At 39.5% G+C, this 25,308-nt stretch overlaps 1 protein-coding gene across 1 annotated transcript in view; it reads right to left on the bottom strand.

Annotated features, from left to right (window-relative positions):
- Positions 1 to 25,308, bottom strand: part of mtmr12 (myotubularin related protein 12) — a 189,259-nt gene that overhangs the window by 91,979 nt on the left and 71,972 nt on the right. The gene's annotated exons all lie outside the window — the stretch shown is intronic.

Genomic DNA, 25,308 nt, shown 5'->3' with positions numbered 1-25,308 from the left:
CCCAGTTCCTATCTAATGTGGATGTAATTGGCCTTTGCCCATTTAAACGCCCTCACCCAATGGGCAACTCTTGTCCTTATCCATGACTGCTCGAAATCTTATGGAGGTATGGTCACTAAGCTCAAAATGCTGACCTACTGAAACATCAATTACCTGTCCTGGCTTGTTCCCTCACACCAAGTGTAATATTGCCTCCTCTCTGGTTGGATTGTCAGCATACTGTCTCAAAAAGCCCTCCTGGACACATCTAACAATTTGCTCTCTATCCAAGCACCTGGCTGTAAGGGATTCCCAGTCAACAAGAGGAAAGTTGAAGTCACCCACCCTGCTTTTTTCACACCTTTCCAGCATCTGACTACATATCTGCTCCTCTGTCTCCCGTGGGCTGTTGGGAGGTCTATAGAAAACTCCCAACGTTGTGATTTCACCCTTCCTATTCTTGAGCGCCACCCATAATGCTTTACTGCAAGAGCCCTCCGATGTGTCCTCCCTCAACACAGCTGTGATATGATCCCTAATCAGCAATGCAATCCCTCCCACCCCTTTTTTTTTTTACCCTTCCTGTCCCTTCTAAAACAGTGATATTCTGGAATGTTAAGCTGCCAGTCCTGTCCCTTCTTTAACCATGTCTCCACAATGGCAATAACATCATAATTCCATGCAGTAATTCATGCATTTAGTTCATCTATCTTAACTGCCTCACTTTTTACATTGAAGTAAATGTATTCCAGACCTCCAGTCCATCTGAGCACCATGACTTCCCTGTGCCTGCTGTTACTCTGCACTATGAATGTCTCAGTCTCTCTTTTGTCCCCAATCCCTGCACTTATTGGCCTGTTGTTCTGATTCCCACACCCACCACACTAGTTTAAACACCCCCCCCGCCCCCCCGCAAAGAGCTCTAGCAAACCTCCCCCTCAAGATATTGGCGCCCCTCCAGTTCAGGTGCAATCCATCCTTCTTGTATAGGTCCCACCTTCCCCAGAAGACATCCCAATGATCCAAATATCTAAAACCTTCCCTCCTACACCCACTCTGTAGCTACATGTTGAACTGTACTCTCTCCCTGTTCCTGGCCTCACTAGCCCGTGGCACAGGTAGCAGTCCTGAGATTACTACCCTGGTAGTTCTGCTTTTTAGCTCCCTACCTAACTCCCTGAATTGTCTTCGTAGGTCATCTTACCTCTTCCTACCTATGTCATTTGTGCCAATGTGGACAATGACTTTTGTCTATTTTCTTTCCCGTTTCAGGATGTCCTGTGCCCATTCAAAGATATCCAGTACCCTGGCACCAGGGAGGCAACACACCATCCTAGAGTCTCATTCATGGCCACAGAAATGCCTGTCTGTGCCCCTATTGAGCCACCTAATACTATTGCTCACCTGGACTATGCCCACCCTGCTCTACAGCAGAATCAGTTGTTATATCTTGGAAGGGTCCTCAAACAAGGCTTTGTGAGTAGAACGTGGGAATGTTAAGGTGGCAGCCAATTTACTGGGAGTGTATTTTAGTCTCCAAAGAGTCATCAGGAAACAGGAGCAAATATGTAGACAGTTCACAGAGATGTGTAAAAGTAATAATAGGGCAATTATACTAGGGGATTTCAACTTTTCAACATAAATTGGGATAGTCATAGTGTTAAGGGTTTAGAGGGGAGAGGGTGGATTATTTGAAATGTGTCCAGGTGAGTTTTTTGTATCAAATTATTGAAGGCCCAAAAAGGAATGGTGCAGTGCTGGATCTGGTTCTGCGGAAAGAAGCCAGGCAAATGTTGATGTGACATTGGCAGAACATTTTAGCAATAGCGACCACAGCATGGTATGGTTCAAATTTGTCCTGGTAAAGGAAAAAGATGGCCTGTAAAAGATGGCTTTGGATTGGGCAAAGGCAGATTTTATTAAAATAAAGCAAGATCTGGCCATTGTTGACTGGGAACAGCTCTTTGTGGGTAAGTCTACAGCAGAGCAATGGGGTAGCATGTATTCTTTATGGGGAAATATAGGAGCAATAAGTTCAGAGAACCCTGGATGTCTAGGACAGTTCAGGACTGGATGGGGAAGAAGAGAAAGGCTTTTAGCAAGCCCAAAGGGACCACTGCAGCTGTGGCCCTAGAGGAATACGGAAATGCAGCAGGGAACTTAAGAAAGCAATTAAAAGAGCAAAAAGGGGGCACGAGAAAGGACTTGTGAACAGGATTAGGGAAAATCCTAAGATATTTTATAAATAGATTAAAGGCAAAGAGGTTAACCAGGGAAAGAGTAGGAACCAAGGGGGCAACCTGTGTGTGAAGCCGCAGGATATTGGAAGGGTATTAAATGAGATCTTAGATCTTCCCTCGAGCAAGGGAGAACGTAGATTGGGAATTCAGGAAAAGGGACTGTGAGGAACTTGCACAGTTTGACATAGGAAATGGGAAGGTATTGGAGGCTCTGTTGGGCTTAAAAATGGACAAATCACCTGGCCTGGATGAATTGTATCCCAGGCTGCTGTGGGAGTTGAGGGAAGAAATTGCAGGGGATCTGACACAAATTTTAAATTTATCTCTGGCCGCAGGGAAAGTGCCAGAGGACTGGAGGGCGGCTAATGTGGTTCCACTTTTCAAGAAGGGTGGTAGAGATGAACCACGAAATTTCAGACTGGAGAGCCTCGCGTCAGTGGTGGGGAAACCAATGGAGAAAATTCCGAAGGAGCAAATGAATACTCACTTGGAAAGGTACGAGTTAATTAGAGATAGTCAGCATGGATTTGTCAGAAGGAGGTCATGCCTAACAAATTTGTTCGAACTTTTTGAAAATGTGATCATGTGTGATTGAGGGAAGTTCAGTTGATGTAATTTATATGGATTTTAGCAAATCTTTTGACAAGGTCCTACATGGGAGACTGATTGAGAAGGTTAAAGCACATGGAATTGAGGGAAACTTGGTGAGGTGGATCAGAAACTAGCTTGGTAATAGGACACAAAGGGTAGTGGTAGAAAGCTGTTTGAGTGACTGGAGGCCGGTATCTAGCGATGTACCACAAGGATCAGTACTGGGACCATTATTATTTGTTATGTACATAAGGTATATAAATGAAAATGTGGGAGGAGTGTTAAGCAATTTTGCAGAAGACGCCAAAATTGGTAGAGTGGTTAATAGCAAAGAAGATGGTTGTAGGTTACAGGAAGATATAGATGAGTTGGTCAGACAGGCAGGCCGGTGGCAAATGGTATTTAACCCTGATAAGTACGAGGTGATGCATTTTGGAAGAAGAAACAAGATGAGGGAGTATTTATCGAATGACAGGACACTAGCTTTCTTAGAGGAACAGAGGGATCTTGGAGTAATTATTCACAAATCCCTGAAGTCAGTAGAGCACATGAATAGGATAGTTAAGAAGGCATATGGGGCACTTGCTTTCATCAGTCATGGCATAGAGTATAAGAGCAGGGAGGTAACGTTGGAGTTGTACAGAGCATTGGTTAGGCCACAGCTGGAGTTAAGTGTGCAGTTCTAGCCACGTCACTACAGGAAGGATGTGATAGCACTACGGGGTGGGGGGGGGTGGGGGGGGGGGTGGGGGGGGGGGGGGGTTGGGTAACAGAGGAAGTTCACCCAGATACTGCCTGGGATGGAGAAATTGACCTACAAGAAGAGACTAGATAGACTGGGATTGTTTTCTTCACAGCAGAGAAGACTGAGGAGGGAAATGATTGAGGTGTATAAGATTATGAGAGGTATGGACAGGATGAATGGAGAACGACTGTTCCCTTTGGTTGAGGGGTCAATCATGAGAGGGCATAGTTTTAGGGTAAGTGGCAGTAAATTCACAGGGAATTTAGGAAAAGTTTTCACTCAGTGGGTAGTGGGAATCTGGAATGCTCTGCTTGGGAAGGTAGTGGACGCTAGAAACTTTACAAGCCTTTAGAAAATATTTGGATGAGCACTTCAATTTTCATAACATTCAAGGACATGGGACAAGTGGAAGAAATTGAGATTAGCACACTTTTAGTGGTAGTTATATCAGTGCAGACTTGATGGGCTGAAGGGCCTTTTCTGGGCTGTCTGAATCTATGAATCTATCTAAGATCCATGAATCTAAATGGAGAATATTCCGCCGTATTGCAGACTTGTTCCTTGTAGCTGGTGGACATCAAATGGAGAGTTGAGGAATGAATTATACATGGCACAATTCTTAAACTTTACCCTGCTCTTGTAGCCACAGTCTCTACATAGCTGGTACGGTTTCTGGTGAATGGTAAGTCCCAGGATATTGATAATGATGGATTCAGCAAAATAATGCCTTGGAATGCTGAATGTTTAATGCCAGAGAAAGTGGTACAGATGGATACAATTACAACATTGAAAAGACATTTGGATAGGAAAAGTTTAGAGGGATATGGACCAAATGCAGGCAAAATGAGCTTTGTGAGGTCTGAGGGCAGTGCTGCAGTTTGCGGAGTGCTAACTGGAGCTCATTTTCTGCACTTTCCTTAAACAAGGTACTCTGTGCCATGGATCTGCTTCTGAGCAGCCACTATGTGTACCCCCTCCACGTCCAGCAGTATATTTAAATCACAGAGCTGATGATGTTGATGCTGTGCCTTTGAATGTAATCAAACCCCTGTCTGCCTCATTTTGTGGGAACCTCCCCAATATCCTAATTTTGTTGAATAAAACTTGCAACGCGTTGGAATTGTGCTGGGATCAGTTTGTTCAATTCTGATATTTCAATACCTTCACCTGTTGGGGCACAGCTTAAAATGTCTTGACCGTGCTATCGTTAGCTTTTGGACTTCTTTATTCTCTTGGACGATCTTTAGGCCTCAGGACATTCTGGTTACCATTGTGCTATATCAGGCAGAAAGCCCCTGTTGGGCTGGTGGCTAGACTGCAGCTACAAACATTCTTCCCTCTCAATCCTAGCAAAATCACATGAAAGTGGCTGTGTTAGGAAAACTGAGCGAAGAAGGGTCTAGGCCCGAAACGTCAGCCTTCCTGCTCCTCTGATGCTGCTTGGCCTGCTGTGTTCATCCAGCTCTACACCTTGTATATCTCAGATTCTCCAGCATCTGCAGTTCCTACTATCAAGGAAGTGAGGTTGTTGGCTTTCTCGCTGAGCTGGCCAACAAACTCATCCGAACCCGAGCTAAAAATCTTCGCAAGAACCTTAAAGGCAAAGAAAATGGTAGTGGTTTGACTGGTTACACTACAGTGTATTATAGGTAATCAGGTGTGAGGCTTTGCCACGGTGCCAACAACACCCCCACTGGCCATATGACTGGCTTAGTTATTCAGAGGCACAGGCGAATGCTTCAGTGACATGGGCTACCATTCAGTTAATAAAGTCTAATCTTAATAATGATGACCATGATTCTATCATTGATTGTCATAAGAATCCACCCGAGTCACTAACATCCTATAGCGAAGGAAATTTGGCTGGTCTGGCCTACAAATAACTCCAGACCCACACCAACGTAGTTGAATGTTCTCTGACATTGCTGAGCAAGCCACTCAGTTCAAGGGGAATTAAGGACAGGGAATAAATGCTGCCTTGTCAGTGTCACCTGCATTCCATGAAAGAATAAAGTTATATTTGCTAAGCACAACAGTAACATGGACAACTGTGCTAAAAAGTGAGTATTTAATTGAGATTAAACCTGGAGTTGATCATCTTAAGTGAATGAAAGAACAAAGTAGCCATAAAAGCATACTCAATGAGGGCAGCCAGACTGCCAGTCTAAGTGTTTTAGCAAAGTATCTGTCCTGTGTGTGTAAATTAATTTATTATCTAGGATAAGTTCATATATCTCCTAATTCTTATAAATTTTTTTGTATATGACTCAATTTTACAAACTCAAGCTTATTTTTTTAAAAAAAAAGTGTATTATTTTTCAGAACGAGGCATAGATTTTTAGCTGAATGGTCACTTGAGATAGATTCTATTGTTGCCACAATTGGATTTTGCCACGAGGTGATTGGGAACAGACTAATAAACGGGAGTACTGTGTACTGAGGTACAGGATAAGCGCATCCACAATATGATTATATTTTATCACAAATTTTAAATTTACAGGATGATTTCAAAGAATTAAGAGATAACACAGCAGGCCAAGCAGCAGAGCAGGAAAGCTGAAGAAGGGTCCTGACCCAAAACGTCAAAAATGGGGACAGGGAAGGGAGCTCAGAAATAAAGAGAGAAAGGAGGGATGGAACTGGGGAAGGTACATAGGATGGTGATAGGTGAGTGCAGGTAGGCAGTGGTGGGGATTGGTCCCTGAGGTGGGACAGGCAGAGAGATGGGGGAGAAGATGGAGAGGTTGGGTCAGGTCAAGGAGGCAGGGATAGACATGGGATGAGGAGATTTTAAAACTGGTAAAATCCACATTTAGGCCATTGGGCTGTGGGCTCCTGAGGCAAAATAATTTAATCATATTCAAACTTATATTGAATTGCTATTGCTGAAAGTATCTCCAAGGAAGCTACGTAGCAAAACGGAAATAGCTCCGACGAAAGAGTGAAAATCCCATTTATATGATTGATAGTGGCTTCTGTAATATTTGTCATGAAGTTACTGGGGCTGAGCACAAATGGCTTGGAGGAAATTTCTAGCTCTCTTCATCAAGTTACCTCAAAGTGCTTAACATTCAATGTAATGCTCTTAAAATATAGGGAAATAGAGAATATTAAGGAAATTAACAGTGCTAGAAACGGGTGTTGAAATAGTTGAAATTCTATGATCTCATTGAATAGCAGCATAAGTTCAAAGTGTTGACTAGCCTACTCCTATGACTTAATATTCTTATACAAAAAAAAACTGCACACGGTATGGTCCTATTATATCAGTGCAGACTCAAATGGGCCAAGGAGCTGTTTCGGCACTGTATGAATCTTGAGGTTGGTTGGCTCGCCGAGCTGGTTTGTTGTTCCACAGACATTTCGTTACGGTGCTCGGTAACATCCTCAGTACAGCCTCTGATGAAGCGTCGGTGTGTTTTCCCGCCTGGCTTTTAAACTCTGGGGTCAGTTGGGAATGTATGTGGGGTCGAGTTCAATGTGTTTATTAATAGCCTGCTTTGTGGAGTGCCATGCTTCCAGGAGACAAGCACGAGCATTCGTCTACGGAAGAACAAACCAGCTCGGCGAGCCAACCAACCTCAATACCCACAACCCAAGCTACAAATCTACTCCAAAACTGTATGAATCTATTAGGAACCTGGTAAAGCAGTATCACTTTACATTAATTGTTCAGGTAACGCTTGAAGTAATAGCTCTGTTATTGTCTTGACAACCCAATGTAAACAAAAAGATTAAATTACTGAAATATTAAAACTGATTTGAAGATTTACCAGAATGTACAATTAATCATGTCAAAATTCAAGACTCTTGTGGTGTATACTCAGGGTAGCCTTCTATAAAGTAAACACTATCCTTGTGTGTCAAAACTTGTCTTATTTTCATCAAGTTCTCATGTTAATAACCCTGATTTGCTGCATAGATAAGGGTGTGGGTATTAGTGCTTGGTGTTATTACTGGGCAAGATTGACAGTAACTGCCAACATCCACACACTTGCAATTACTCACTGAAATCTAAAAGTTGATGCCAATGTTACTTTGTTCTTCCTCAGACTGCACTGCTGAAATTTTCATGATTGAAAGATCAGAGTCACAGACCAATGAGGAAAAAGTATCTAAAAAATTCCAACACCATTTTCTCTTCATTAAAAATTGTCCATTTCCATCTGAGGTCACTCACCTCTGTACATCTTAGCTCATCTTCTGTGAAAGACCTCACCTATTCCATCATCACCTCCGGATTAAAGTATCCGGATATTCATCTGGCTAACCTCCAATGTAGTCAATAAACTGGCTCATCCAAAATTCGGCTTTTTGGAACAGAGTTCCACTCACCCACAGATCTATTGCTATTACTTACTTGTTGCAGTTTAAAATTCTCATCATCCTCCACAGTCTTGCCACCTCTCCTTAGTTCTTATAGGTACTACATCCATGTTGTATTCTTCAGACTCTGGCGTTATGTAAGCCCCCTTCCTTTGTCCCACCATGACAACTCTGCATGCTGGAAATACACGTCAAGCAGCATGTGTGAAACAAACACAAACACAGTCATTTAAGATTGAAGACTCATCAGAACATTGGAGCCTTTAAATATATTCCATCAGATTTGAAAACATATTGAGCATTTATTTATAACTGTTTGCTGAATTATTCCAAACAATGGCAATGTAATGTGGAGTCTCTTTACAAACTGTTCAGGTGTATGTTTTCTATTGAGATTGCAGAACATATATATATTGTCAATTGTTATCAGGTTCCTATGTTGAATCAAGAGCTTGGATTGTCTTTGAGCAATTCTCTGGGGAGCTTCATGTAAATAATGACATTCCCAGAAAGGTGTTCAAAGGAAGCACAACTGCATAAGATATTTTGGTATAATGAGAAATGCTGTACTATAATTATCATGTTTCTATATTTGCTAAGTTGACAGCATCTGTATTTTGCAGGAGTTTAAAAGCCTACAGCACATCTCAACTCTGCTTAAAACTGGTATACCTGCATAAAATCTTCTGGTTTAGATTTTTTGAAAAAAAGCTTAGTTTTATTCATCTGCAATATGAAGCCAAAAATGTTTGTTATTAAGACCAAAGCCACTGGAGTGTAACAGGATACGTAAAGACATGTTTAAATCAAGCTTGATTTTTAACTGATTTGCTTCATAACAAGTGATGTATTTGTTATAATAACATTTGTAACATTGCATAGGTACAAAAACATTTAATTTGATGCTTTAATTGGGTAAACATTTTTAAACAATCTAATGGCAACAGGACCCAAGATTAAAAATGACAGTAGCAAAAGAAACTAATGTTTCCACAAAAATTCACTAAGGTACAGTAATACTCAGTATATACATTTAGCTCGGACAGCAATGCCACAATATAAAAAAGTACAACTCACTTTGCAATGTGCTTAAATTACAATTTTGCAACTCAGTTTTATTAACAAGGCACAATGAAACAATTGGATACAATTTACAATAATATACAGTATAGTTAAGGCTGTTCACTATAAATTCAGTAGTCAAAAAGCATCAACATTGAAAATGTCAGATTGATGCATGTATGGAAACAAAGAACCATCATATTTCCTAGAGTGAGATAAAGGATTGTTTTGGCTCTCCAAAACAAAAATCAGCTTGTGTTACATAACATTGCTAATATTTTTGTTCAAATATGATGCAGGATAACTGAAATGAGAGAATTTTTAAAAAAATTCAAAGACAATGATACATTTCACAAAAAATAATGGAGTGTTTACTCTTAAAAGTTCTCCAATGTCTGAACAAAACATCCTCAGTTCTCTGATCTATATCCATGCCATGCTTGACACAAACTCAAAGTCCATTATAGTTCAATGATTTTTTTTGTTAGAAGGAAAACAAAACAGGGTCAGAAATTTATTTTTTTTCCCTCCAGATACTGTAATATATTGGCACCGTTTAATTAACACAGCTGATGACTCCTGTTTGCCCATTTTCCATTCATTTCCACTGTATAATTAGACCCCAAGCCCTAAATCAAATCAAGAGAGAGTTTTCTTTTGGTATATTATGCAATCAGTACAATCTATTCAACTGGAAAATTCTACCTACAAATACTAACAAATTTAGCCACACAATTTATCTAAAAATGGTGATTAGCTTTAGCTTGAAGTGATTTTCTGATTATACTTTATTTGTATTTGTTCAAAGCTCAAATAATGCACACATTCAGCTGATTCAAATAAAAAAGGTGGAAGATTTTACAATGAAAAAGTACTTTGTTTCAGTTTATCCAGATAAAAGGAAAGCTCCCCCGACTCCCCAACCAAAAGGTAGATCTTGTTGAATCAAGTTTGAAAGTATCATGCAAAGTTGTAACTTTCAGTGAGCTGTAATATTCAAAAGCACATCTTGGCGAAGGGTAACAATTAAACAGGTCTTCATTTGGCAAATAGAGAAAACTTGACAAATACAAAAAATAAGTTAAGGAAAACAAGTGATACACACTATAAATAAAGTTTCCAGTTTCCAAAAAAAAAAAAAGTTGGGGTCAACAGTTCTGTTTACTTCAATGGTTTCACAAATTTTATACAGAACTAGAAACAAACAGGTACTCAAACTATTATCATGTCGACTTAATCTAGATCAGCCAAGACCGAATGTGATCAATAATTACAGCATAATAAAAAAACTCCTTCACATTTTCCTGTGGATATTCTACAATTTAGACAGGACAAAAGCAAGTATTGCTATAGATAGTGTAGTGGAGACTGAAGTGCAGAACGAAGAAATTGTTACAAACATCAAGGAAGTTTACTTAGCAGATAATAATCAGTTCAGATACTTAAAACACAACAAAGAAAACTACAGATTTCAATATCAAGCTTATACATGTTTCCTAATGATGGGTTAGATAGTACTGTGTGTAGGACAAGACAAAACAAAACGTCCCAAATTAAAAAGAACGGGTACAGTGTTGATACAAATGCACCATTTGCTTCCATCCAATAATTCACAGGAGCCAGTCAACAGCACATTTTTGATAAACCTACAAATTTGCAACCCCTGAGCAAGCTAATTGATTTTCATTTTACATATAATCATCAAGTAGTTGATGGCATTGAGATGTCTATTTAATGGTTTAATTAAAAGGTAACTACAACCTAGATTTAGATCTATAAAATTACTCCAGTTAGTTTTCAAATAATTTTAATATCTTCAGTGCCTTTTAAGGATCAGACCAATTTAGAAATTGGACAAAAGTAACCCAAGAAAACTTAGCATGTTGCAGTAACTTATTTTACAAGGCAAAACCAGAAATAGGTTTATTGCAACTTAAATATCATAACTATATGGTACAAGAAAGTACATTAGTAGTCAGATTCTGGTGGTTTTCAGGAATATATAGAAAATCAATTTCAGCAATAACTGCAATAAATCCAGAACACAAATGAATTTAATTTTCAAGAGAGACAGATAGAAGACTGAGAAAGGGAGAGATACTTAAATGCCCAACAAAATACTTACTTGGATTTTGAAAATCCTATTTTTTTGCCTTTCTCCTGAAGGGAACAAAATACTCAAATACAGAAAGAAATTAGCAAACCTTTAAGCACTTAAATGACGCTCTTTAGGGTTCTGTTTTCAGTTAATATTCACAAGAACTCTTCATTAGGACTTGCTGGATTGCCATCAATCCAAGTTTGAAATCCTGGCTAAATTTTCTCACTCCACCTCTATGCAACTAACTAGTACTTCATCTGATATTAGTTTCTTTATTCCAGATTATATTAAAATTTGGTCTGAATGATCTACTGCTACTAAAATCACATCATGGTCGCCAGGCTAGCAGTGTCTGAGTTGTTTTAGCAGATGACCTACATTACCATTTGAAAGAGAAACCTGTACAAAGTTTAATATCTGCACTATTGTAGATGTACATATTTTACAGGTTGGTTAAATTCAGATGCAATGATGGGAAATTGTTTCAATAATGTCAATAAAACCAAAAAAGTACAAACTCAAATATAAAAAGCAAATTTGCCAAAATTGGATCATAAACTTGCCAAAGCTTCAAGGAGGTGCATTTCTAAATCTTAATGGCTACAGATATCTCCAAGGTTTTACTGCAGTAGACCAGAGTTTGTTTACATTAATCTTATTGTACTAGCAATTACAATAACTGTTACTGGATTAATCATTGAACACTGCCATGTTTTTGAAGTTTTTACTTGTCACTTAAAAGAAGTCCCGCCTCTTTCCTCATTTCCAGATTTTTAATTCTAAATCAATAGGTTTGGAAGGTGGGGAGGAAATTGTGATATATCAATTACAGATGCAAAACCAAGTGTAACATGTTCATTATACTTGATTGCAAAACTTGAATATGTAAAAAGAAAGAAAAATCTGAAGATAATTTTAAATAGCACCCCCCCCCCGCCATTTTAACCTCCTATAATATTAACAGCACCAATAATGAACATGGATTATTTTTACTTTATATTTTGGCAAAACCAGTCCTTGTATTTAGCTTTGGAATTGATTTGTATCAACTACCATAATAAATGTTCAAATACTCATTAGCAGCCAATATCGGGCCTAAATAGCTTAGAATATCAAGGTCATTGAGTGGTTTGAATTTTGGCCCTCCAAACACAGCAAAGACTTTGTTAAGAAACCAACTGCAGTTTAAAATTTCAGCTCAACAAAATTGGAAAACAGTATACAAAACAAAGTAAGTCAAACTCAAAACACATTAGGCTGGTGACAAAGTTATGCAAAATACTTTGAAATTAAATACTTGCAGCATTTTGGCTAGAGTTACAGCAAAGAACAAAACCAAACTGTTACAGGCGAGGGGTGGGAGGAGAACAGATCGTCTACACTATAACACACCTAGATCTTCCTCATCTGGCAAGTTCTCCATTGACCCAAAGCTCATTGAGAGATTTGTAGAGACTGGGATGCGGGGCTTTATAGATTGCCTACGTATTGTACCAAATGGAAAAGTTGAAGAAAGACGGCTTGCCTGATGAAACGGTGTGAAGACATCACTACTTGGAGAGCTTGTTTGCCTTTTCAGTACCCTCTGTGATACTTTTGTCTGTAAGGTGTTGATCTCATCCATAATTTCAAAGATTTTGTTCAGAGTGATTGTTGAACCACCACCTGGTATTTGAACCTCTGGAATCCAGCGCAAGTATCTTTGGCCCCATACTTTTAAAGCAGGACCATCGTACTGAGGAAGCAGCAGTCCATGGTGATCTACTGGTTTACTGCGCCAATCATCATAAAACTGTCTGTAGTTAACAGAATGATCTTCAGTTGTTACTGTCCACCTGCTTATCTTTTTGCCTAAAAAAGTCTTTATTAAGTGATCTGTCTCCTCCCTGAAAAACCCTTTTTTGGATGTCGGTCTATTGTGATAGGATGGACTTGACGGCAGTGACATCTGACGTTGTGGCTGAGAAAAAAAAAATGCATATTATATGAAAATTGAATCAAAAATCTACTAACAAAGCTTTTCTCCAAGAAAGCATAGTTGCACAAGCTTTTCATGGATACTAACAAGATCCACATGCACAACTAGTAAAGATGACCAAGGAACGGTAAATCTAGAATTATACAGATTATAGATATGTAACAAAATAGTTTATGCTGTTGAGCCATTCAGTAGCACAGCGGTTATTTTTCTTTCAAGCAAATCAGCCAATGAATCAGCATTGCATGCACACAGGCAAAATTTAAGGCAGTAGTGAGGGATAAATTCCACTTCCAGGTAGATATGACAAATCATTACATTCAACGCTAAATGTGATTTGAATTTTTAAATGAACAAGGAGAGACCATTTCTGTCCAATGTTGTTCTCCCATCAAGTAGTTCAGAAAGCTGTGGGTAATGTCAATGTTAATTAACTACACAAAAGGATGAAATTGAAGTTACAATTTTGCAAAAAGTGCAATGCATCAACATTACATTTTCCTTCTCTCTCCGTCTACAAGGGCCCAGTCCTCAAAAACATTGTCCAAGTAACGTAGTCATTCTTTGAGACCCTGGACTAGCAAGTGTCAATTCAACATTTAACAAAAAGAGAGGGGAGAATTTAAAAAAAAAATACGAGTTGTTCCCCTCATCATGCATGCAAGGTAAGCTAATCAGCACTAATCACTAGCAGTTATAGGTTTTCCAGTCCATCCGGCAAAGTTCCACATTTATTTATTGACCATGTGTTGTTGGTGGGGTGGATGGGAAGGTCAGTAGGAATTTGTTCAATGAAGTTTGTCTAAGTGACAAAAAAAATTTATTCTGAGCAACTTAATTTTGATCCTGCATTTCTCTTCATTAACTAATCTGGTAGTTTTTGAACATTTTTCTGCTCTATATTATTAATTAAAGAGAAAACACTTCTATAAATTTTTATACAGCAGTGATTAGGATAGGGCAATGCATGCAGTTTTAGGCATCCCAAAGAAGAGAGGGCATGAAAGCCATGGAGAAAGTGTGTAGCATAGACTTATCAGTATGATACAGGAAGACAGACAAGACTTCAGATACTGGAATTATTTTCCACAGAGAACTTCGAAAGTACAGATTTTTAAAATAATTTCAGAAACCAAATAAAGAAAGAAGTTTACTTCCTCATGTGAAGTCAGTTCTGGAAAGCTGGCACTGAATAATGGACTGAATGTCCTTCTGTCCTTTAAGCTTCTTTGAAAGAAAATCTTAAAAAGGTAGCTTATTCTCAGGCTAATTAGCCATAGTTTATGCTACCACTATTAGGAATACATGTTTAACTGAGGTGATTACATATTTGAGAAACAACTTAAGAATTTAGGCAGCACTTTACATTTGATTGTAATACCAGTTTATCCCACATGCATCCTCCCAATCAAGTTAGTAAATGGGTGTGGTCAAAAAAAAACCAAAGACCTTAAAATACCTCTGATATATCGAGAAAATTTTCATGGACAATCTCCAAGCAGTTCAGTGCAGGGTCCTTTGATGATATGAATAAGGCAAATTTACACAATAATGAAAAACAGAGTTTCTGTAAGAACATTCCACTACTGACAATGTTAATTCCACGAGGCTAATTTATGGCAGGTTGCTCAAGTCTTCAATTTATTCCATATACTTTAGCTAGTGCGGTTTTAGTTTTACACTTGCAATTTCTCCAGGCAAGTCCTCGGTTGCATCCAAGAATAACTAAAATGGTGAACAGACTGACAATGAAGTGGAATAATGTCTATACAACTGGAAATTAGATTTTTGCACATGCTTTTATTTCAAGAGTCTGAATTGATCCTGGTCTTAGACAAGATCTCAGGTGGATGACTGACAAGTAGATCCTTGTTGCCGGCGTTACGTAGCTACTGAAGCATAAAAATTAGCAGTAGGAGGCCGTTTAGCCCAACAAGTTCACTCTGCCATGCAACACAATCATGATCAATCTTTTGTCTCAATGTCGCACACCCACCCCCTAATCTTACCCCTTCACACCTATAGCATATACAAAGCTGATTATTTCTTACATATATTCAGTGTCTTCATTCCACAGCCTTTTGGAGGTAGAGAATTCCACAGGTTCACCATCCACTATGCAAAGAAAACTGCTCATCTTGGTCCAAAGTGGCCGGCTGCATATCCTGAGACAGCAACCGCTTGTTTACCCGGTGAGGGGAAACATCATCCCTGCATCAATTCTGTACATCTTGTCACGATTTTATGATTAAATGAGATCCCCTCTCATTCTTCTAAACTTCAGTGAACATGGGCTTAGATGACACATTCTCTCTTCCTACTACAAACTTGCCAACCTAGGAATGCCAACCACTGTTTAAAAAGGGAAGTAGACAAAAGATGGGGAATTATAGACCAGTTAGCTTAACCTCTGTAGTGGGGAAGATGCTTGAGTCTATTATCAAGGAAAAAATAGCAAGGCATCTTGATAGAAATTGTCCCGTTGGGCAGACGCAGCATGGGTTCATGAAGGGCAGGTCATGCTTGACAAAGCTTTTGGAATTCGAAGACATTACGAGCGAGGTGGACAATGGGGACCCAGTGGATGTGGTGTACCCAGACTTCCAAAAGGCCTTCGACAAGGTGCCGCACAAGAGGCTACTGCATAAGATAAGGATGCATGGCATTAAGGGTAAAGTATTAGCACGGATAGGGGATTGGTTGACTAACAGGAAGCAAAGAGTGGGGATAAATGAGTGCTATTCTAGCTGGCAGTCGGTGACTAGTGGTGTGCCTCAGGGATCGGTGTTGGGACCGCAATTATTTACAATTTATATAGATGATTTGGAGTTGGGGACCACGTGTAGGGTGTCAAAGTTTGCAGATGACACTAAGATGAGTGGCAGAGCAAAGTGTGCAGAGGACTGTGAAACTTTGCAGAGGAACATAGATACATTGAGTGAGTGGGCAAAGGTCTGGCAGATGGAATACAATGTAAATAAATGTGAAGTCATACATTTTGGTAGGAGTAATAGTAAAAAGGATTATTACTTGAATGGTAAAAAGTTGCAGCGTGCTGCTATGCAGAGGGACCAGAGGTGTCCTTGTGCATGAATCACAGAACATAGGTCTGCAGGTATAACAAGTAATTAGGAAGGCAAATGGAATTTTGTCCTTCATTGCTAAAGGGATTGAGATTAAAAGCAGAGAGATTATGTTGCAGCTGTACAAGGTGCTGGTGAGGCCACACCTGGAGTACTGTGTGCAGTTTTGGTCTCCTTACTTGAGAAAGGATGTACTGGCACTGGAGGGGGTGCAAAGGAGGTTCACTAGGTTGATTCCGGAGTCGAGGGGGTTGGCTTATGAGGAGAGACTGAGCGGATTGGGATTATATTCATTGGAATTCAGAAGATTGAGGGGGGATCTTATAGAAACATATAAAATTATGAAGGGAATAGATAAGATAGCAGTAGAGAGGATGTTTCCACTGGCAGGTGAAGCTAGGAGAAGAGGGCATAGCCTCAAGATTAGAGGGAGCAGATTTAGGACGGAACTGAGAAGGAATTTCTTCACCCAGAGGGTTGTTAATCTATGGAATTCCTTGCCCAGTGAAGTAGTTGACGCTACTTCAGTAAACGCTTTTAAAAAAAAAAGTAGGTTTTTTTTGAACAATAAAGGAATTAAGGGATACGGTGAAAACGCAGGTAAGTGGATCCAAGTCCATGAAAGGATCAGCCATGATCTTATTGAATGGCGGAGCAGGCTCGAAGGGCCAGATGGCCTACTTCTGCTCCTAGTTCTTATGCTCTTATGAAGCAGTGTAACCATTTTCTACACTCCATGTATTTTGTTTTCCTCCAGGAAGAAAGCCAAAATGGCATAGAATACCCCACCTATGGTCTCACCAAGGCCTTGTACGGTTTGTAATAGGAGTTATTTACTTCTGTACTCAACCCTCTTGCAAATGAAGGCCAACATACCATTTTTCTTCCTAACTGGTGCAGCTGCACCCTTGCTTTCAATGACCAGTGTACAAGAATACTTGGGTCCCTTTGTACATTAACCTTTCCCAATTGCTATGTAAATAATAGTTACATTCTCTCTTTGCTACCAATGTGAATTTTGGGCCCCTCGCTGAGATATTTGTATCATCGATAGCCACAGGTGAGGTGTCTGAAGATTGGAGGTTGGCTATTCTGCCATTATTTAAGAAAGGCTGTAAGGAAAAGCCAGGGAATTATAAACTGGTGAGCCTGATGTCAGTGGTGGATAAGTTGAAGGGCTTTCTAAGGGACGGAATTTACATATATTTGGAAAGGCAAGGACTGATTAGGGATAGTCAGCATGGATTTGTGCATGGAAAATCATGTCTCACTAACTTGGTTGACATTTTTGAAGAAGTAACAAAGAAGATTGATGAAGACAGAGCAGTAGACGTTGTCTGCATGGACTTCAGCAAAGCGTTCAACAAGGTTCCGCATGGTAGACCAGTTAGAAGGTTGGATCACATGGGATCCAAGGGGAATTGGTCAATTGAATACAAATACAAAATTGGCTTGAAGGCAGGCGAGAGAGGGTGGTGGTGGAGGGTTATTTTTCAGACTGGAGGCCTATGACCAGTGGTTTGCTGCAATGATCAGTGCTGGGTCCAGTGCTTTTCATCATTTATATAAATGATTTGGATGTAAATATCAGAGGAATGGTTAGTAAGTTTATAGATGACACCAAAATAGGTGTGTATTCTACAGTGAAAAAGATTATCAGAGTACAATGGGACCTTGACCAGATGGGCCTAAAGGTGGCAATTGAAATTTACTTTAGATAAATGTGTTGCCCTGGATTGCCTTACCAAAATGCAAGACTTAGAATTACTGGTAGGACTCTGGTGAGCATGGACAAACAAAGACCTAGGATTGCAGGTGCACAGTTCCTTGAAAGTGGAGTTGGAGGGAGACGGTGATGAAGGCAGTATTTAGCACATTTGCCTTCATTGGTCATTACATTGAATGTGGGAGTTGGGATATCATGTCTTGTACAGCTGCAACATTGGTAAGGCCACTTTTAGAATATTGCATACAATTCTGGTTGCCCTTCTGTAGGAAAGATGATGTTAAACTTGGAGTGTGCAGAAAGGATTTACAAGGATGTTGCCAGGACTGGAGAGTTTGACCGATAAGGAAAGGCTGAATAAGCTGGGACATTTTACCCTGGAATAGAGACAGAGGGATAAAGTAGTTTATAAAATCATGAGGGGCATGGATAGGGTGAATAGCAAAAGCCTTATCCTGGGGGGGAAAAAGTGTCCAAAACTAGAGGGCATAAGTTTAAGGTGAGAGAGGAAAGATTTAAAAAAGGGGTAACTTTTTCATGCAGAGGGTGATACATGTTTTCAATGAACTGCCAGAGAACATGGTGGAGACAACATAATTACAACATTTAAAAGGTACATGGATGGATACATGAATAGGAAGGGTTTAGAGGGATATGGGCCAAATGCTGGCAAATGAGACTAGGTCAGATTAGCATGTCTGGTCGGTGCTGATGAGTTGGACCAAAGGATCTATTTCTATGCTGTATGACTAAAACTTCACATTTATCTACATACTACTGCATCTGCATGTATGTTCCCACTCATTCAATGTCTTGAAGTTGCCTGAAGCCTCTCTACGACCTCACCACTCATACTTGCGCCTGGTTTTGTGTCATCAGCAAATTTGGAAATGTTACACTCTTATCCTTGATCCAAGTCATTGATACATATTGTGAATAGCTAGGGCCTAAGCATAGGATCCTTCTGATACACCTCTTTGCACTTTGAAAAAAATTAATTTATTTCTACTCTGCTAAAGTTCTTAACCCACAGCAGAATGTTAACACTAATCCCATAGGTTTTGAATATGCAAAACAACTTATTTTGGGGTTACAACTCTGACAGTCCAAATACATCCCATCCACTTGCTCTCCATCATCTGTTCAGTTAGATCTTTAGAAAAATCTCTAGTAGTTTGTCAAACATGATTTCCCTTTCGTAAATCCAGGTTGACTTTGTGTAATAAAAAGTTTGTAAGTGTCCCATTATTACATACTTTACAATAGACTCTCACATTTTCCTACTAGTCGTTAGGTTAATTAATCTGATTCCTGATCTCCCCCTCCTTTTGAGAACAGTAGGGTTATATTTGTCAGCCTAAAATATGCCAGGACTATTCCAGAATCTACAAAATTTTGGGAACTAATAGCCAGCACATGCATTATTTTCATGGCCACCTCATTTAGAATCCTGGGATCTAGATGAAGTCTTGGAGGACTTATCAGCTATCAGTCCCATTAATTTGTTCAGCACGTTAGTTTTTAAAAAAACTAAACATGAATTTCCTCAAATTCCTCCTTCTCAAAATACCCTTACTTTCCTAGCATTCTGGAGGGTCTTTTTTTGTGACTTCTTCCATAGGCGTACAGCATAGAAACAGGCCCCTCGGCCCAACTCATCCATGTCGACCAGATTTCCTAAACTAAACTGGTCCCATTTGCCTGCATTTGGTCCACATCCTGAATTGCACCTAACTCTACCACTTTCTTTAGCAGCTCGTTCCACATACACACCACACCGTGTGGAAAAGTGTTATCCTTGAGGTCTCTTAAAATCTCTCCCCTCACCTTAAACCTATGCCATCCAGTTTTGGACTCCACTATCCTGGGTAAGAGACCTTGGGCTATTCACATTATCTATGCCTATCATGATTTTGTAAGCCTCTATAAAAAGGTGGCCCCTTGGCCTGCTACACTTCAAGTGTTGGCTTGGTGTTCCCTTGGTGGCTCTTTACAGAATTTTAAATTTCTCCCAAACATTTGGTTATTTTTTCTTGCAATATTTTATGACACTACTATGGAACTAAATATAACCCTTAATTTATATTGTTAACCATGGTTTGGCTGCTTTTTCTGTTGTATTCTTCTGCCTGAAAAGAATTTATAACCGCTGCAATGATGCATTTTTTTCCTTAAACATTAGCCATTCCCTGTCCACGATTGTACATTTTAATAAAGTCCTTCAGTCTCGGCCAATTCAGCCCTCATACCTTCATTAGTTTCCTCCGTTTAGATTTGGGACCCAAGTTTTGGATATGACTACATCACTTTCTATCCATCATATGATAGTCACTTGATTTTTACTTTAAGAAAAAGCCCTCTCACACCAAGATTATTCATTGACCACTTTGCATTGCACAAAACTAAATCTAGGATAACCTGATCCAAGTTGGTTCCTCAGCATAGTAGTCGATAAATCCATCTAATACACACTCTAGCAATAATACAGAGGTGGATGAATTGCTGATGTGGTTTGCCCAACTTATATGTCAATTAAAATCAACCAATTGTTTTGTATTATATGTTGCTAGGCAATAAATTATGTAAATGATCTCCAGTACGTTTGGTTAAAATTATTAACTGAAGGATTAACTAAAGTAATTTTCTCATCAAGATCTGGATGGTGTGCTCTTTGGAGGGTTGGTGTAGCCTCGATAGGCTGAATGGCCTCTATCTGCATTGCTGGGGTGGTACGAATCTACAATTACTGTAGTACCCTTATCACATGCACCTCTAATCTCCTGTTTAGAGTCATCCCATCCTCTCAACTTTAATGATGAGGTAGAAGTTCCACAAATGTCTTCTGCCCCTTGTTGCTTTTGGCTCCACTCTAATGGTTTTCATATCCAGATTCCTTGTGCCAACATTCCTTCCTACTAGGACACTTATTTCATCTTTCTCAACGATGCCACCCCACCTCCTTTTCCTATTTGTCCCCACTAAAGAATGACTATTTTTGGATGTTCAGTTCCCAAACTTGGTCACCCCCACATCTCCACCAGCTTAATTATGTCATAACACAGTGTACACTATTTGCACTTGTCTAACCATATTGCAAATGCTCCCTGCTTTTAGACATTGCATCTTTAGACTGGTCTTTCTTTCACATAATTATTCATTTACTTTTATACTCCAGCACAATTTACCTGTTACTTCTTCTGCCTTCCACTTTTGCTTTCTAGTTTGTCTTTCATTTCCATCTTTGTTTCCCTCACTCTTGCCTCCTTGTTCAAGTTTCCATCCCCTGCTATACTCGTTTACAATTTTTCCCCACTGCACCAGCAAACACCCGTGTGAATATTGGTCCAATCTTTTGGGATACAGGTCCCCTTTTCCCCTAGAATCCATCCCATCCCTCTCCAGACACATTTATTTGGTCCATTATCCCACTGCCAATCTTACTAGCATGTGGCACTGGAAGTAATCCTGAGATTATTACCTTTGAGATCCTGCTTCAGAATTTTTTTCCTAGCTCCCTATTTTTATCTATATCACTGGTACTGACATGGACCATAATCTCTGGCTGTTCTTCCTCCACCTTCAAAAGTCCTGCAGTCTCAGTGACATCCTTGACTGAACCACAAACAACCAACCATTCTGTTCCCCTTGCAATCAAACCTCTATCACAACTACTCTTGCAACCCCCACCTTTGCCATGAAGCTGAGCCATTCCTGGTGCAACAGACTTGGTTTCTCAGGGAAATGCATTAAGAGCCATCTCCCTCATCAGCATATAAAGTGGAAAATCTGCTATAGCGTATGAGATGCGCCCAGGGGTCCATTGCACTACCTTCCTCGATCTTTTACACTCCGTCTGGTGGTCACCCATTGCCGTTCTGCTTGTGAACTCTACCATCATGGAATCTCAGCTATGTGGATACTTGACAGTGAATCAAACTGCTGCTCCAGATCTAAACAGCTGATTTTCCATCACTGAGGCTGGATATACTTTCTACACATACAGGACACATTCCTGAATTTGAACATTGCACAGAAGGAGCATTCCAACAGGCTGAACTGCCTTGCCATGATTTAGCCTTATGCTCTTTGCACTTACTTCATCAAATATATCAAATATATACCATACACCGCAACTATGTCAAGGGATGCTCCCCTTGCCCACTCCTTGCAGAAGCTGACGAATGAATATTATGGGCCCTCGATTCACCCACATCTTTCCTGATAGTGAGTGTATACCACCAAACCCAAGCCTCCCTCTCCCAATTATACCTCACAAAAGCAAACAGACTTGGTCATTTCTACATCACGGAGCAAAACTATAGGATTTGCATATAGTATAGATTTCCCTCCCCCACCACATACAAAAATATCAACTATATGTTTAAGCATCTACAATTCTGAAATAAAATTTATGACAATCACCTTAACACGTTGGGTCCTTCTAATCTTATCAGTTTTTGGCTTTCCAACGTAAACTGGATTATAGAAGAGTGCTTGAACAGAGTTCTCAAACTGCACAGACCACTCCCACACAGAGGGTAGTTTCAATGATCTGCTTAGCATTCGTTGATCTTCATCAAGCTGCCAAAACAAAGAAAATACTGACCTGTTGGAAAAACATCTTCAACACAAGCATTATTTGGATGAGGAAAGCAATGAGGTCCTTTCAGAGCATTACTTCTTTCTGCTGCTCTGCAGCACATAGTAAAGTAACAGCAAAATATTGCTTCATTAAATACAATCGCCCAAATTCAAGAAATGTTCAAATATATTCCAATAATACAAAAATTAAATTGTAATGTGATTTTATTTATTACAGTACTTATTGAAATCATTGATGAAAAAGACATTGAAGTTCATAACTGTATTGTGGAGAGGGGGGTTTGATGTTGGTTTTTTCCAAATGTTGGGTATTTTATTTCAGGAAATTTTCCAGCACTAAAAAGGAGATCTGCTTCTGAATAGCTCTCCATTTCCAGCATGCTGCCATAACCACTTGTCTTCGCTTTCAACATAGCAGAGAGACCATTTTCTCCACAATAACCTAATCTACACCTTGGCAAACCAAAACATTATCCCCTCTTCCCACAGCATTTTTCCATACAAGCAAAGGAGATACCTTACCTTCTATTTATCTCCTCCAATACAACTCTACAAAAACCTAAATATTTCTTTCATTTTCTGTTCATTGATCATAACGTATTCTGTATTGCCAAGAAATTTTAAACACAGATTGGCTGACCACTTTGTGGATTACCTTCACTCAATGGACAAGTATGATCCTTAGGTTTTGGTCATCCATCATTTTAATTCTCTGCTCAACCATCATTCTGACCTACACATCTACAAACATGAAATTCTTGCAGAAGTACACCATGAAGCCTGCTCTGGGCCATTCAATAAGATCACAGCTGATCGGTTTGTGTTTTGAACTTCACATTCCTAACTACCCCAATAACCTTCTATTCTCTTTGTAAACTGGAATCTATCCACTTCCACCACTTTCTGGGAAGAGTTCCAAAGTGTGAATAAAACGCTGAAAAATTCTCAGTTTTGAAAGGGCTACCTGTAAATTTAAGACAACACCCCTACTGTGACCCACAAGAGGAAACATCCATTCCACATTTATCTTGTCAAGGCTATTCAGGATATTATATTCTTCAATCAATCAAGTCACCAATCACAAACTCCAGTTGAAACAAGCCTAGTATTCAACATATCCTAAGACGACTCACTCCTTCCAGAGATCAAATCTTGTAGCCTCCACTGAACTGCCTCTAATGCATTTACATCCCTGCTTAAATTTGGAGACAAAATTGCACACAACATTAGAGATCTGGTCTCACCAACGCCCTGTCTAACTGAAGCTTCACATCGTTATTGCTATTTCAATTCTTGCCACAAAAGGATAGTATTCCATTCAGAACAAAAACAAAGTTGCTGGAAAAGCTCAGCAGGTCTGGCAGCATCGGTGAAGGGAAAAAAAAAAGAGTAAAAGTTTGAGTTCTGAGGAATGGTCACTGGACCCGAAACATTAACTGTTTTTTCCTTCACAGATGCTGCCAGAACTGCTGAGATTTTCCAGCAGCTTTGTTTTTGTTCCTGATTCACAACATCCACAGTTCTTTCGGTTTTTATTTCATATTCCATTAGCCTTGATTACATGCTCTACTCACTTATTAGCTTTGGTGACTCCTACACTAAATATCTCTGCACCTCAAAATTCTGTAGTCATTCTTTGTTTAAATCATATTTTGCTTTTGCACACTTCCTGCCAAAGTGAACAACTTCACATTTTCTCATTATATTTCATATGCCCAATTTTTGCCCACTCATTCAACTCATCAGCAAGTCTGGCAGCATCTGTGGAGAGAAAACAGTTAACATTTTGATGCAGTGATCCTTCTCCAGAGCCTTGTGCCCTTTTGTTTTAGGTTCCGTGTCTGCAGTTAATCATCAACTTTGTCGGTATTTCTGGAGGCAGTGATTTCTCAAACAGTTGAGGCCTGGCTTTAGAACTAATGGATTTTTATGCACCACTAATGAATTTTTGTTTACCTGAGATCAGTTTGCAACCTGCAAGGTAAATAATGCAGCCTCAAGTCTTGAGGATATTGGACTCTTTCTCAAGCTAGAGAGAAACCCATACTTCAACAGGAAGTTTTTTTTTAAAAATCTGATTGAATTTTGGGCAATTCTATGAAGTCATTAAATGAAAGTGGCAGTGTTGACCAGTGCTCATGTGCAGGGAAGGATACAGTGTATTATGTTACCTCATAGTGAAGGGATAGTAATAGTCCAAGACCAGAGGTTTTAGGATAAAACCCTGAAGATTAAAGCATAATATATTTAAGCTCAATATAGAAGCTATTTGCAGTTTCAGTCTATATGTTAAGTCACTTAAACATGCTACAGTGTTAGAGACATGGATTTGGATGTGAGTACTATACATGTGGTGTTTCTGGAAACTGTGCAAGGTGTACGTTTGGGTACTATACAAAAAGCTGAGGTGGGGGGTGGCGGTTTCCTCCTTCATAAATGAGTATTTTGGGATTCATGACATTAGACTTTTGTTGTGTTTAAGAAATATTTCAACATGTATTATCAGTATATAGTTTCATAGATAGGAGCCAGGGGAGGGGGGCAGGAGTAAAATACTTGTTCACTTCATCCAACATTTCTTTATTATCTACTATTAACTCCCCATTCAGACTGTCTAGGAACAATTTCTGTAGTTACTCTTTTCTAAAAATAATACCGGCAGAAATGCTGCCATCCATTTTTACACTAAGTTGTTTCCAGGGAGCAGAGTAAGAGGGCGGAGCATCTGGAGTAACTGAAACTGAATTGGAAAAGTGACATCACAGGAGAGCTGTGACCAGATTGGCTACCAGCCAATTTGCCCTAAATTTAAAAAAGGACACTGCAGAACCTAGAACTGGATTAACCGACCTAGAACTGGATTAACCGACCTAGA

Source organism: Rhincodon typus, chromosome 1 (genome assembly GCF_021869965.1).
Source record: "Rhincodon typus isolate 14 chromosome 1, sRhiTyp1.1, whole genome shotgun sequence".
Lineage (NCBI taxonomy): Eukaryota > Metazoa > Chordata > Chondrichthyes > Orectolobiformes > Rhincodontidae > Rhincodon > Rhincodon typus.
The sequence above is the reverse complement of the archived record's forward strand: the minus strand, read 5'-3'. Positions and strand labels throughout refer to the sequence as shown.